At 39.9% G+C, this 12,726-nt stretch overlaps 1 long non-coding RNA gene across 1 annotated transcript; it reads left to right on the forward strand.

Annotated features, from left to right (window-relative positions):
• Window positions 1,842-3,264, forward strand: LOC110398681. Its single transcript, XR_002438552.1, has 4 exons — window positions 1,842-2,007; window positions 2,557-2,661; window positions 2,812-2,884; window positions 3,068-3,264. It is a non-coding gene; the product is annotated as an uncharacterized LOC110398681 (long non-coding RNA).

Consider the following 12,726-nt stretch of genomic DNA (forward strand, 5'->3'; position numbering starts at 1 on the left):
TTCTTTCTTTATATAAAAGCTAAGTTTGTTTCTAAGTGCCTAAAAAGGACTTATGCTTTTAAGTTGCTTAGGTACTTCTCAAAATCTTGACCTTCAGAGTCTCATATTAGATATTCAATTTTGAAACTTTTTACCCTAACAATCAATATGAAATATACATATTGATAGCAGATTATTACATTTGCTATCAAATATATCAAAGATATCAAAGTCAGTTTATTCTATCAGTTGTTACCAAATCCAGTCTAGAATGTAGCCTACTAGAGGTGACCAAGCATAATGAGTGAACACAAACTCGCAGTTCTGCTGCAGTTTGGGTTTCTGGGATGACGGTTCTACTACCTCGATCATCTTACTATTCTGATTGTGAAAAATGCTCTGGCTAGTCCAGGGCAAAACCACATCTAATACTGAGTGAAGGCAATAAGATCCTAAACAACACCTAAGTGTGTTTCTATCATTGCTTTTCTCATGTGCTCTTTCAGATTTACCCTTTGTCATGGTTTTATGATTTTTTGTTATCAGTATTTCACGTCATAACATCATGTAGTGCACTGGGAGTTAAAGAGTTAATGTTGGCCCATTACATCAGAGGCAAATGGTGGGTGGTATGGTAGAGGTTGAACCTTCCACCAGTGTTCCATTACATGTTGTTGCCATGTGATAGACGGCAACAGAGGGGCGGTCTGACAAAATGGTACCTGACATGGAAGTGTGTGTGAAGCAAAGGTGTGTCACTCAATTCCTTCCTGTGGAAAAAAATGGCACCCACTGGCTTTCATCGGTGCTTGCTGAACATTTATGGATGTGAGCACAGAGGCGCGGTGTGCAGTGCATTTCAGCAGTGGTGACAGTGTCTGTGGGTCACGTGTGCCAGTGCAGATTTTGACAAGCATGGCATGCATCCTCTTGTTCATTGCTGGCAAAAATGCATAGCTAATGGTGGTGACTATGCTGAAAAATAGTGTTTCGTAGCTGAGAATTTGCTCTATCAAATGGAGTTACTGTGCTCATTTTATCTGTTGTAATTTCCATGAAAATAAATAGGAGGCATTACTTTCGAAGCAACCCACATATATGTGGCCCAAGACAATTCATCTTCACTCAGCACAACTGAGGCAAACCAAAAGGTTGGATGCTCATGCTATACACCTTCTATAGCACAGCTAGTTCCCTCAGGTCCTGGGTGCCTTTCTCCAGGGTAGTCCATTTGCCTGGGTTACATACCAGCTGACAAGAGTCATTTCTGCCTCTGATACATCCTATCTTGGCATCGCTCGTTGGTGGGAGCAGCATATGTTCTGCATCCATCATTTTCTCTCCTTCTGAGCCTTATTTTATACCATTGTTATAATGAGATGTAGCCAAGGACAGAATGAAATGAATTTAGCAAACATACACTGCAATGCACAGCACTTAGGTGAGCATTGCCAACCATGGTGTTTAAATAAATTACAAAACACAAGCAACTCTATTAAAAAAAAAAAAAAGAACATCCTGAGTTTGCAAATAAATCATATCCTTCATACATCAGGGATCAGCTTTTTTCACCCTTTTCTCTCCATAACACTATTTCGGAGCTCAGAAGGGATTTTCCCTGTAGGGGCAGAGATGGGAGGTGCCATGTGAAGAATTCCTTAAAAACTACATATATTTTTAATTACATCTGTGGACATCTACTACTCAGGAAGGAACACGTAATGCTGATGTGACTGTTGAAAGAAACACTGAAACTGAAGAAATTAGTTCCCCACAGCCAGCTCTGCCAGGGCACTTGCTTTGTGAGGTGAGTCCACCTGTGAGGCAACGCTGCCCCGAGGGGAGGGGCGGCAACGCCTGCGGGAGGGGCCCGTGACCTTCAGGTGACCCTGGCCCAGCCGCCCTCAGCGAGAAAGGGCGGGAACGCTGAGGGTCGAAGAGAGGGCGGTGGGAAGTGACAGCGGCGTTCCGGGCTCCTCTTGTCTGGTGGGCGGCTGGGACACCTATATAAGGCACAGAGTCGGACAAGTGAGTGACAGGTGTTCTCCTCAGCGTGTGAGAGGAAACTGAGTTCTGTGAGGGACTGGCGGAAAGCGGTCTCTAGAGCTGAGGTGCGGCGGGGACGGACCGGCCCGCAGCTGGGGGCAGATGAAGGAGGGCGCCGAAAAGTTTGTGCTGGGAAAGATGGCAAGGGGGCAAAGAGCCAGGTGCCGAGCGCGGCAAGCTGCCTGGCGGTGGAAGATGCTACGAGACAACAGCAGGCAGTAACAATAAAGCGAAAGTATTGTGCTGTTGGAGTGATGACCAATACGGATTTTATTTCTACTTCTCACAAAGGGGGTGGTCGGAATGGGAGTGGACATGAGAAGGACACTGAGGTTGAAAAGGGGGAGGAACTGGAGTGGTGTTCTAGTGTTTAAGAAAGTAAATGTGATGAAGAAGCTCTGTAGGAGGGTGGAGCAGGATGCCTAGAGAAAAGCTCAGGCTTAAAAGTAAAATTTTGTATCCTACTTGAAGACAATCACAGTAGATGTTGTGAGTTGGCAAACTCATTTGTAACTACTGATACGTTACCAGGAATTGGTGAATGACAACAAAGATGAAATAATGGGAACTAGAATCTCAAATTAGCATGAAGAGGAGAGGAGCACTGGGCAAAATAACCTTGCTGTCACATTTCAGGTGAGCAAAGATGGTGAGCACCATGGTTGACTTAGTACGTAACAAAGTTGCTGTGATGAGAACTGGTGTCTTTGCAATGGACGTAGCAATACGGGGGTCCCCTTTAAGCAGGGAAGCTGACTCTTTGCCCGTTGCTTTTTGTGTGCCCAGCTCCATTTGCCCAGTCTGCCTGCCTCCGTGATCCCCTGCAGCGCCGGCTGGAGCTCTGCGGTGCGTCAATGAGGTGAGAAAAGCTGCTCTAGGTAGTTTTCGCTGGGATGAAGTGGGGAAGGTGGGGAACGATGCAAGGTCTTCCTTGGTTGCGTGGTCGTGTGCCGGGTTCCTTTGGGACTCTGGGTTTCCCATCTCCTTCAGGTGGCGGATTTGCTGCTCCTCAGGTCTAACGGTGTCCCCCCTCATTTCTCAGGAGCTGCTGCGGAGGAAAGAAGGAGCGGCATGGGGAACTGGGAGCCCAGAGCAAGAAAGAAGAGGATGATGTTGGCTGTCAGTCTCTTGGGATTACGTTTGGCCTTTTGGAACCCCAGTTTGCACGTTTGTATAAGACTTGATGGCTCCTTGTTGCCCCCGGGGACCCCTGAGAATAAAATTTGCATGTTCAATTGATATCTGCTTTTTATCTCTGGCATATATTGAATTTTGGTATTAAATTAAGTCTTAGGTAACATGGAGCTGTTTGTTTTTTTACTGGTTGAATATCCAGCTAGCTATTAGTTTCTTTACCCATAGGTAAAGATCTTTGTGCTGAGGATTTTGGTGGCCTTTGTTTGGGGCATTCTGCTGACTGATTTGGCAGAGTGCTGTCCTTATTCTTGCCCATGTCCTGTGTGAAGCACACTGAGGTGTAGGTTTGAAGCCACATAAGTTGTCTCACAGGAACGCTTGTGCTGGACTCTGCTCCCATTGCGTTTTTTCAGAGGCATCAACTAAATGCTAGACATTTATTTGGATTTATGGGATGAATGGGGTGTGCTCAGGGGTGGTTATATGTGCCTGGTTCCCTACCAACTGTTAGTGTTGTTCTCTCTGCTGGTGCTTTATCCCTTCTCTTCTTTAGAACGTTATCTTTCTGCATGTTCTGCGGTAATCTGGCCCTGATCAATGGGGGTGGTGATTTTGCTTCTCTATAGTATTGTGGTTTAATTTGGCAGGCAGTTTAGCCCTGTGCAGTTGTTGGCTCACTCCCTAGCTTCCCAGGGGAAGGAGGAGAGACTGGGGAAAGAGGGGAGCAAGTAGAACTAGTGGACTGAGGTTAAAAACAACTTACTAATGTAGAGAAAAGAAGGGGGAAAAGAGGATAATGGCTATGATACATAAACATGTATATTTATGTATAACCACTGATGCCCAAGCAGTTGCTCAGTCCCCACTGACTGATGCTCAGCCAGTCCCCAATCATCAACTGCCCTCCTGATGAACTTTCTCCTCTTTTTCTAACTTTTATTACATGTCATGGCAGAGGGTATGGAATACTAGGTTTGGTTGATCAGGTTTAGATCAGCTCTCCTGATTCTGTCCCCTTCCAGCTCCCTGTGCTGCTCCCAGCCCTCTTCCTGGACAGTAGGAGAAGCTGAGAAAACTAAAATATGCTTAACTCTGTTCTGAACTACTCTGTAGCAACTAGAAACATTGGTGTGTTATCATCGTTGTACATCTCCAAAACATAGCGTTGTACCAGCCACCTTGAAGAAAAACTACTCTGTCCTTGCTGAAACTAAGGCAATATCCACCCCTTATCCTGTCCCATTTACGTTATGTTCGGGTCCCACAATTATCCTATACGTCTAAACTAATGTATGCTAATCTATACGTCCGAGAGTCTCCTATCTTACTTTTTGATGTATATGCATGTCTCTTTCCTATATCCTGTGGTCCATCCATGTAAACTGTCAGTCCGTTAAGTTCATTTAGTTCATGACTTTGGGCTCTATCTGTCGTAGCAGTCCTTTGGTACAAGAGAAATGATCCAGTGCTGGATTACTGCATGCTGAAGCTAGTTCTGACTCCATCAGAATTCATTCTTTAATTTGGGTGGTTCTTACTGTACTAGTGTTATCAAGGCAAGGCCTATGACAACCATAGCGATGATGACGTGCCGTATTGTGTAGCAACTGATGTCATACTATATGTATTTTTGTTTATTCTCACCCAACATCAAATCCCTTTGAGGTGCACAACATACACCCCCATCCTTCTGCTTTACCCACCATGCAACCCTCAGATCCTTTAGCAAAAGCAATCCCACAAATAGGCTTGCCTTTGCCTGAGGCAGGAATGACCCAGACTGTCTTCCTCAGCCTCTTCAGTAGGCCAATATATCATTTGATTTTTCCTAATGCTGTGTATGATAGGGGATGTGATATACCCACTCAAAGCCGTATTCTTTGGCCCGGGTAGTTATGAGATTGTTTCAGAAGAGTCCCGTTGTCTGACTCAGTTCTTCCTGGTGCACCGTGTCACCACAGGGCTTGCTTTTCAGGGCCCAGAATAGTACTTTGGGCAGTAGCATGGTGCACGGGCTGTTTCCAGCCATCCCTTGGTTGCTTCTACTGTTGTAAGCATGTGGCACTTGACTGGCCAACGACTGTCATCTTTTTGCACATCTCATAGCTCACTCAGTGTTAGGAGTCAGACGGTTTCTTTCTCTTTCTTCTCCTCCCATTTTAGTGATAGCCTCGCTCCACCTTCATCTTATCTTAACTTATGAGCTTCTCTCTCTGTTAAATGTTCTGGCTTTTGTAGTCATTTTTTCTTCTTGTTTGTAGGGGACAACAGTTATAGGCATTGGTTTGTTCTCTGGTTGAACTGTGGAACTTGTAGTAATTGGAGTGACCACGTGGCTAGTTGTGAGGATCATGGCAGCTGCAGGGCTCATTAGGAGGGTTACGATACTCACAGGTCTGTCACAAGGATTGGAGCAGCTCCAGGATCCATTGCAAGGGTTGGAGCAGCAGCAGCAGAGCCTGTCTCAGGAGCTGGAGCAACCACAGGGCTGCAGAGGCTGCAACCTGACTGTTCTTCATCCTTGGATGATCCTGCTTTGTTTTGAATTTTTTGAACTGTGATTAAATTCACTTTTAGCTTTTATTAGATAATACAAGTGCATTAGAAGCTGCAGAAGTCTAGACATCAGTACTAAGCACTTGTGTCTGTTGCCTAATGTACTTGATATTTTAAAAAGATGGAAAAAAAAAAGATTGTTAGCTTGCCAAATACACAAAAAAGAAATCAAGTTCCAAACTAGGTCCCTTCTGAGAATATCAACTCATACTTTCTAATACTTCTCATTTATCTCATGTATTTATGGAACAGATTTGTTTTCTAAATTAAGCTTATTAAGTGTTCTTTCTATGTTGTTGTACTTGGCACATATCCTCTCAAACATTTCATAGTAACTGCTTGTTGAAAGACAAAAGGAACTTTCTCTTACATCCTCCTACCCATACGTACAATCAAAGATGAGGGAATGGAGAAAAAAATTTCAGTTCCTTGTATGTCTGTAGTAGGATGTGCTGGGAGTTGGGAACGCGAAATCCTTGCTGTTGTTCTCCCGTATACGTTTATGAAGCCATAATGGATCATTAAATTAGAGCTATTGATAGATTTTTATTCCAGATAGGGATCATTTTGTTCATTTAAACTGATGTCATACATATCAGAGATCAGGGATCTCATCCAGGGATCTCTGAATTGGGATTTTTTGGGAAATTTTGCTAAATGCTAATTCACGTCTTCATCAGCATTCAGGCTTTTCTTTTACTTCAGCACACAGCAATGCACGTTTTCTTTTTCTTTTTTTTTTTTTGTTAGTTTCTAAATATTGGATTTACTATTGGAATTACTACTTGCAAAAGATGCAAAATTCCTTGCAGTTATGAAAAAAAAAAAAACACATATGAATTAAGTTGCTGTTGTGATTCTGGATTCATTCATTCATTATCTATCTCCGTTTGCTTTAGTATTTTTAATCCTTTTAAGCTCTTGGCCTTGGCTACACCTTGTGAAAAAGATTTCCAAAAGCTAATTAGGTTCATGTTGATAAGCACTTTGTTTTCATATTATTCTCTATTAGTTTCATTGGATGTACCCTTCTGGAATTCTAAAGTTTTGAACTGAAATGCTAAAACTAAACAAAAAATTTAGAGCAGTTTGCAAATTTGTGAACTTATCATCTTCTGTAGGACCACTTAGATCAGTTACTCTGCCTGGTTATTCTCAACGTTTCTTATCATTGAGGAATCTTTTTTACTTTTGTTATGACCAAGTCTGGTTATCCATCCTACGTATTTTCAAGCAGAAAAATCCATGACAGTTCTTGAAACAGCGTCTTTTGAGAAGATTTCCTTGCTCCATTCAGAGTTTTGAAATACAGTTTTCTTTTCTGAGTGGTAAAAGTCACCATTCATTCCTCTGTAGTGATTACTGAATCTCAGTCTTGAGGGATTTAAATGGAGTAAAAAAAAAAAAAAATAGTTGAAATCATTCAAGACAACTTGTCATAGCAAAAGTAAAGGCAGCACATTTTGCAGTGTTATCATAAATTGCGTATATCTCTTCATGAAGACAGTAACGTGTTGTTGAGTAACCCCAGACAAATTCAAGGAAATGTATACATGGGATATCGTTTTTACAGTACCAGAGGTTGTATGTTAAACATGTTATCAATTTGGGAAAATAGTAATTTTTAGTATTTGTCATTATTTAATTCAAAGAGGGTTTGCTCTTCTTTTCCAGATTCTACATATGAGATTCTAGCAGGCGAGATATCAACTCTTATGAAGAAAAAATACGTTTGGAAACCTGTAGTCAGATTCAAATCAGAGATGGTTAGTTATATATCTAGCAAAGCTGTTTGCCAGCCTTCTGTGCTTTGTTTAACATGCACATCTTTAAGTTAGAATCACCTAAAATCTTAGATGATTTTTATTCCTCATCAAAATTGTGATCATCTTTAATATTACTGAAAAATGGTTGGCATATTCAAGTGCATGGAAAACTAACCAATATAAAATGGGATATTAGTCTGCCAAGGAACTGTCATTATATTCTAGTGTGTAAAGTCTACTACTTTTCATTCCTTTGCAATTTTATTTCCTCTTGTTCATTTCTACTTTTATTAGCAGGGTGCTGTTTTTTCTGAAGACATTTACAATGAACATTATTCAGTGCTCATGGCAAACCTTCAACCAACAGGCTTTAATGCAGCATGTATCATTATCCCATTATCAAGTCATACTTTTCTCCATTGGCTTTTCAAGTTATTTATTTATTGTTGAGAAGAGTTCCCCTCTCAATTACTATTTTTAAGGTGTCTTTTCAGTGTCTATACTTACACAGTAACGTCCTATACAGTGACTGTCATATTTCAGTGATGTCCGTGGTTCTGTTAAGTAAAGTCCTAAACATGAATGTATTTTGACCAGGAAAACAACCCAAGCCAACTTAAAACCTGTCTCCTTTTTATTTTTTTTTTATTTTACTTAAATACGACACAGCAGAGAATTAAGTCGTCTGATTTGCCATCACTTCCAAGAAGAAAGCGCATACTGTGAAGTGGGGTTATGAAGTTAGCTTGTCACAAATTAATCTGTTTTCAGCATTGCTAATTAGTGATTTATGACGTTTACCAGTCATCAGAAATCAGCTTAATTCAATATTACTTCTGTCTCCTTAATGTCCTTCTATTTATCTATTTTTAATTTCAGCTCATTTATCTGTGTGATGGAAGTGTTTGCTAAATCAGCTGTCTTGAGGACATTTACCCTTTCTTTTTTTTCCCCCCACCTAAAACTCATGGTGTCCCTCAAAAAGTCCAAGTAATCCATTATAGAAAATGATTTTCGAGGAGGAAGATACTTGGCAAAGATTGCAGAAGTATTCATCCCTATGCTTTAGTGATTTCATAGCGTGTTTCAATTTAATCTTAATATGTTTGGTCAATAACTCTCCTCAAAATGTTGCTAGTTTTTTCTTCTCTATTTTTCCTGTAGGATGGATTCTTTTCCACTTGGTGAGTTGTTGCCAGTGGAAATATTAGTGGAGTTCAAAGGGGAGGAAGTGTTTGGGAGAAATCTATAAGTACATTGAAAGTAATCCTGTGTTACAAACACGTTTGATTAAGGTTAAGAGAAATGGCAGGGAAAACCTAGCAGAATGCCATGCTTTAAAATATCAAAAAAAAACTTTCTTTAAATTTTTGCATCTACCTAAAAAGACATAACTTGATTCAAACTGCAGAGCCCTGAAAGTTCCTCAGATTTTAGGACGTAATTAATGACAAAGTTTTTGGTTAAAAACAGAGGCGGCTTTAAAAAGTAGGTTAAAAACAGCAGCAATTGCCCTAAGTGGTAATTTCAATAAATGCCAATGGAGACATCTTTACAAAGTGAGGCACTTATGTGTTATTTTTATTGCGGGCTAATGGGCACTTTCTTCCTCCCTAATTGGTTTCTCTCAATTAAAACAATTACGGAATAAAATATATCAGTATTAAAATAGCATTTAAGTTGATATTTTATTATACACAAGTCAAGAAATACATAGTGAATTTCTCCCACTACAACAGTATCTTCATCCCCCTGAGTGTATGTACTACAGTGAAGGACTTTGTGGTGTTTTTTGTTACAAGTATACTACATGAATGCATATATATTAAAAAAATAAAAATCAGAAGTTGTATTTAAAAGAGTAATTACAGAGTAACTCTACCGGTTGCTTTAACTTAAAATTCAGAATGAAGCGCTACATATAACCACAAATTTTAGCTATTAAACAGCTAATAGAGTATGAGCATTTCTGTATCAGTGGTGGTACTGGAGGGAATAGTCCTTCTCTACTTGTGCTGGAAATTCAGCACAGTAATGGATGTCTCTAAATACTTTTCTGTAGTTTCGTGGGTTGGGGTCCACAAATCAGTGGTCTTAATGCAAATTACAGGGGAGTTCTATTGTAAAGATATATAAAAATAATAGATATTATAGTATGTATAATTACAACTTATTAGTATTATCCTTGTATGACAAGGAAGTAGGTAACTTTAAATGAAGTCATAAGTCATAAAGTGAAGCTATGTAAAATTCTTGTGAGCTGGGAATTTGGAGGCTTAAAAGTTCCAAACGAAGCAGAGAGTTAGAGGGTTTTTTCCCACCTGGCTTGCAGAGGACCGCTTACATCTATGTTAATTCAGTAGCTACAGAAATCCAGAGAAAAATTCAGCTTTTGTGTCAAAGTGTGTGGATGTGTAGTTTATGTGTGTGCACGCTCATTTTATGTGTATATATACACCTGACCAGTTGAAATCATTAGCTTCTCTTATTTGATGGAATGCTATTCAAATTTTCCATGCCTTGGAACTGAATTCACGTAAACGTGAATGAAGAAATAACTCTGACTTTAAAACTTTTCATCGGTCTTCTTAGTCTGCCATGTGGCCTGATAGATGTTCAATTACATAGTAATACCTATCTCAGAGTAGGCTCATTTCACACACTTTTAAAAAGTTTATTCTATTCTTCTGTGTCTTGCTTTAAGTATTTCCATTCAATTGTAAGTGTATGATTTCAGGTTAGAGTTAAACAAAATTACTGGCTTTCAATTTAGAGATGAACTACAGTGAAAATAGAACACTGTGGCAGTGTAAAATGTTGCCCCTGAGACCAAGTCTTGAATAGCTTGGTACATCCATGCATCTCTAAATTTAAAACGAGTTAATTTAATGCATGCTTAGAGATTTAGTCCTTGCCCTCTGGTCTCCGCTGTAACGTGTGTCTGTGTGCAGAGGGGAATGAGATTAGAAAGGGTAGAACGAGAGCCTGCCAGGAAGCTCTCCTGAATGCAGGAGCTGAGGGCTGCAGGGCAGCAGCGGATGCATCTTTAGTTAGTCGGCTGCTAGGGTATGGAGCATGCATGTATTTTACTCCTGCAAAATGGTATCACATGCTTACTTTCAGGGAGGCACAATGTTGTCTTTATCTGCCACAGAGGGGGAGGTGTAATTTATGTAGGCTAAATAGGTGCTTGACAATCTGTCATTGTTTCACTTTGTTGACACCATTTATTTTGAGAAATGGGATAATAAGATCTGTCCACTGCTCTGCATGAGAACAGAGATGTACTTGATCAAGAAGTGCTATGTTTTTTTTCAGTGACAGCATAGAAATACAGGTGATAAGTAATGACCCTTGACAATGTTTAGGACAATAGAAATGTTTGCCTTCTTTTTAAGTTTTTTGTAGTTTGTTTCTCTAAAGAGATGTGTCAAAATACACGTGAAGTCTTTATGTAATTGTTCCCTTGAACTTCTTTTTGCAGAAAGTCTTCCAAATGTAGGAGCTTTTGTTTTAAATATGAATGATTTGTCAGTATTAGGGACTTGGTGCTCCCTGCAGGGATGCTGTATGAAGGCCTAAGGGAGGAGTGATGCCACCAACGTGATCTTTTGTTATTTGTCACTTGAGCAGCCCTACAAAAACATAAACCAATGTATGTATTAAGACAGCAAATGCCTACCTATTGAACATACATATTGTCGCAGACCTACATTTAAACTTTGACAATAGAAAGGTGTTCTGAATTAGCAGCTGAGGATTCCCATCATAGATCCACATTCTGTCCTTTTTTTAAGATGTAATGTCATACCCGGACACATGAAACCCAGAAACAATAATTAGTCATTGATGACAAATGTTGAGATTCAGCTACTCCCTAGCTTGGTTAATGGGAGAGGAGTCCAACGCAGAAATTCCCTGTGCTCCTCTAACCCCCAGCTGTCAAAATGAACTGCTTAAGAGGCAAACATGTGTCTGACAGTATGCCCAACTTCCCTCTGTCAGGGGTCTAACGAGGAGCACAGCTGAAGAGATCATACATATACATTTCATGCCTATGAACACAGAGCTAAAGAGTGCTCAGAACTCTACTTTTCCATCCACGCCAGCTATCAGCTACTATCTGCTGTACAGTTGCATTGCGCCTTTGTCTTGTTAGCCTGCCATCAGGATGTTTTCATGAAAGTTTTGTTTTATTTTTCTTTTCCTAGCAGCATTTTTTTTGCAGTATTCAAGATGTGATACACTAAGTGGCGCTTGCAATTCCTTGTATTTAGTTAGGGCTAGTAGGTGACTTCAAAAGATCCCTTGTAGCTTTCAGCTATCTTCTAAATTTGCCTTTGCTTTTTTCTTTTCTGTGTTGATTCAAGAAACAACTTCTGTATTTTCTTTCTCAATCCACTTTTCCATTCTTTGATTTGTTTCTTTTTTCTTTCTTTTTTTCTTTCTTTTTTTTTTTTCCAAGGGTCTGTGTGAGATACAGAATTGTCAGTGGGTGATCTCCCTCAGTAATGCGGACATAAGCACTACATGGGTTTAGATGACTGCGTATTAGATTCCACTGACTGCCTATGGAGTGCCCTATTACATTTATATACTCAGTGCCCCTGTTTCAAAAGCAGCAGACTTGAATCAATTAATGTCATCTGAGTTTGTCATCTAATATCTATACCTTCTTCATCTTTCTCCTTAAGCAATAGCGTGCATTAGTCCTCTTCCTCTCCTTCTCAAATCTGAATTCTGCTTCTGCCTTAAAAGCGGAAGAATGTGCTATTCTTTATTACTCTGTACTTCTGTAGTATGTCTGTAAGTAGCTATTATGTTCTCAAAGAACTAAGTGATTATTTTTCTGTTGTCTGGTCTCTCCCAGGATCTGAATTTACTAATGAAATGATATACCGAGTTGTTGGGGCAACATAAAAACTGACGGTAAATTATTAAGCCCTGTACATGCCACTGGTACCACATTTTCGTTTTGAATGCAGTATTTCCATTCTCATAGAAATTAGAATGGGAAAATACGTATTATGTCATTCAGTTCAGCCTCATCCAGTTCAAGACTGCCTTGGTATATTTAGAATATGTATTTCCCAATGCTTTGGTTTAGTCAAGCAAAGAGGCTTTCAGCATTTATCTTGGGAAACAAATCTAGAGCATGATGGGTCCCACTATTACGACATTTGTATTTTGTGTATCAGCTGAAATTTCTCTCTCACTTTGCATCCCCCATTTTTTCTTTCTT

Source organism: Numida meleagris, chromosome 4, assembly GCF_002078875.1.
Source record: "Numida meleagris isolate 19003 breed g44 Domestic line chromosome 4, NumMel1.0, whole genome shotgun sequence".
Lineage (NCBI taxonomy): Eukaryota > Metazoa > Chordata > Aves > Galliformes > Numididae > Numida > Numida meleagris.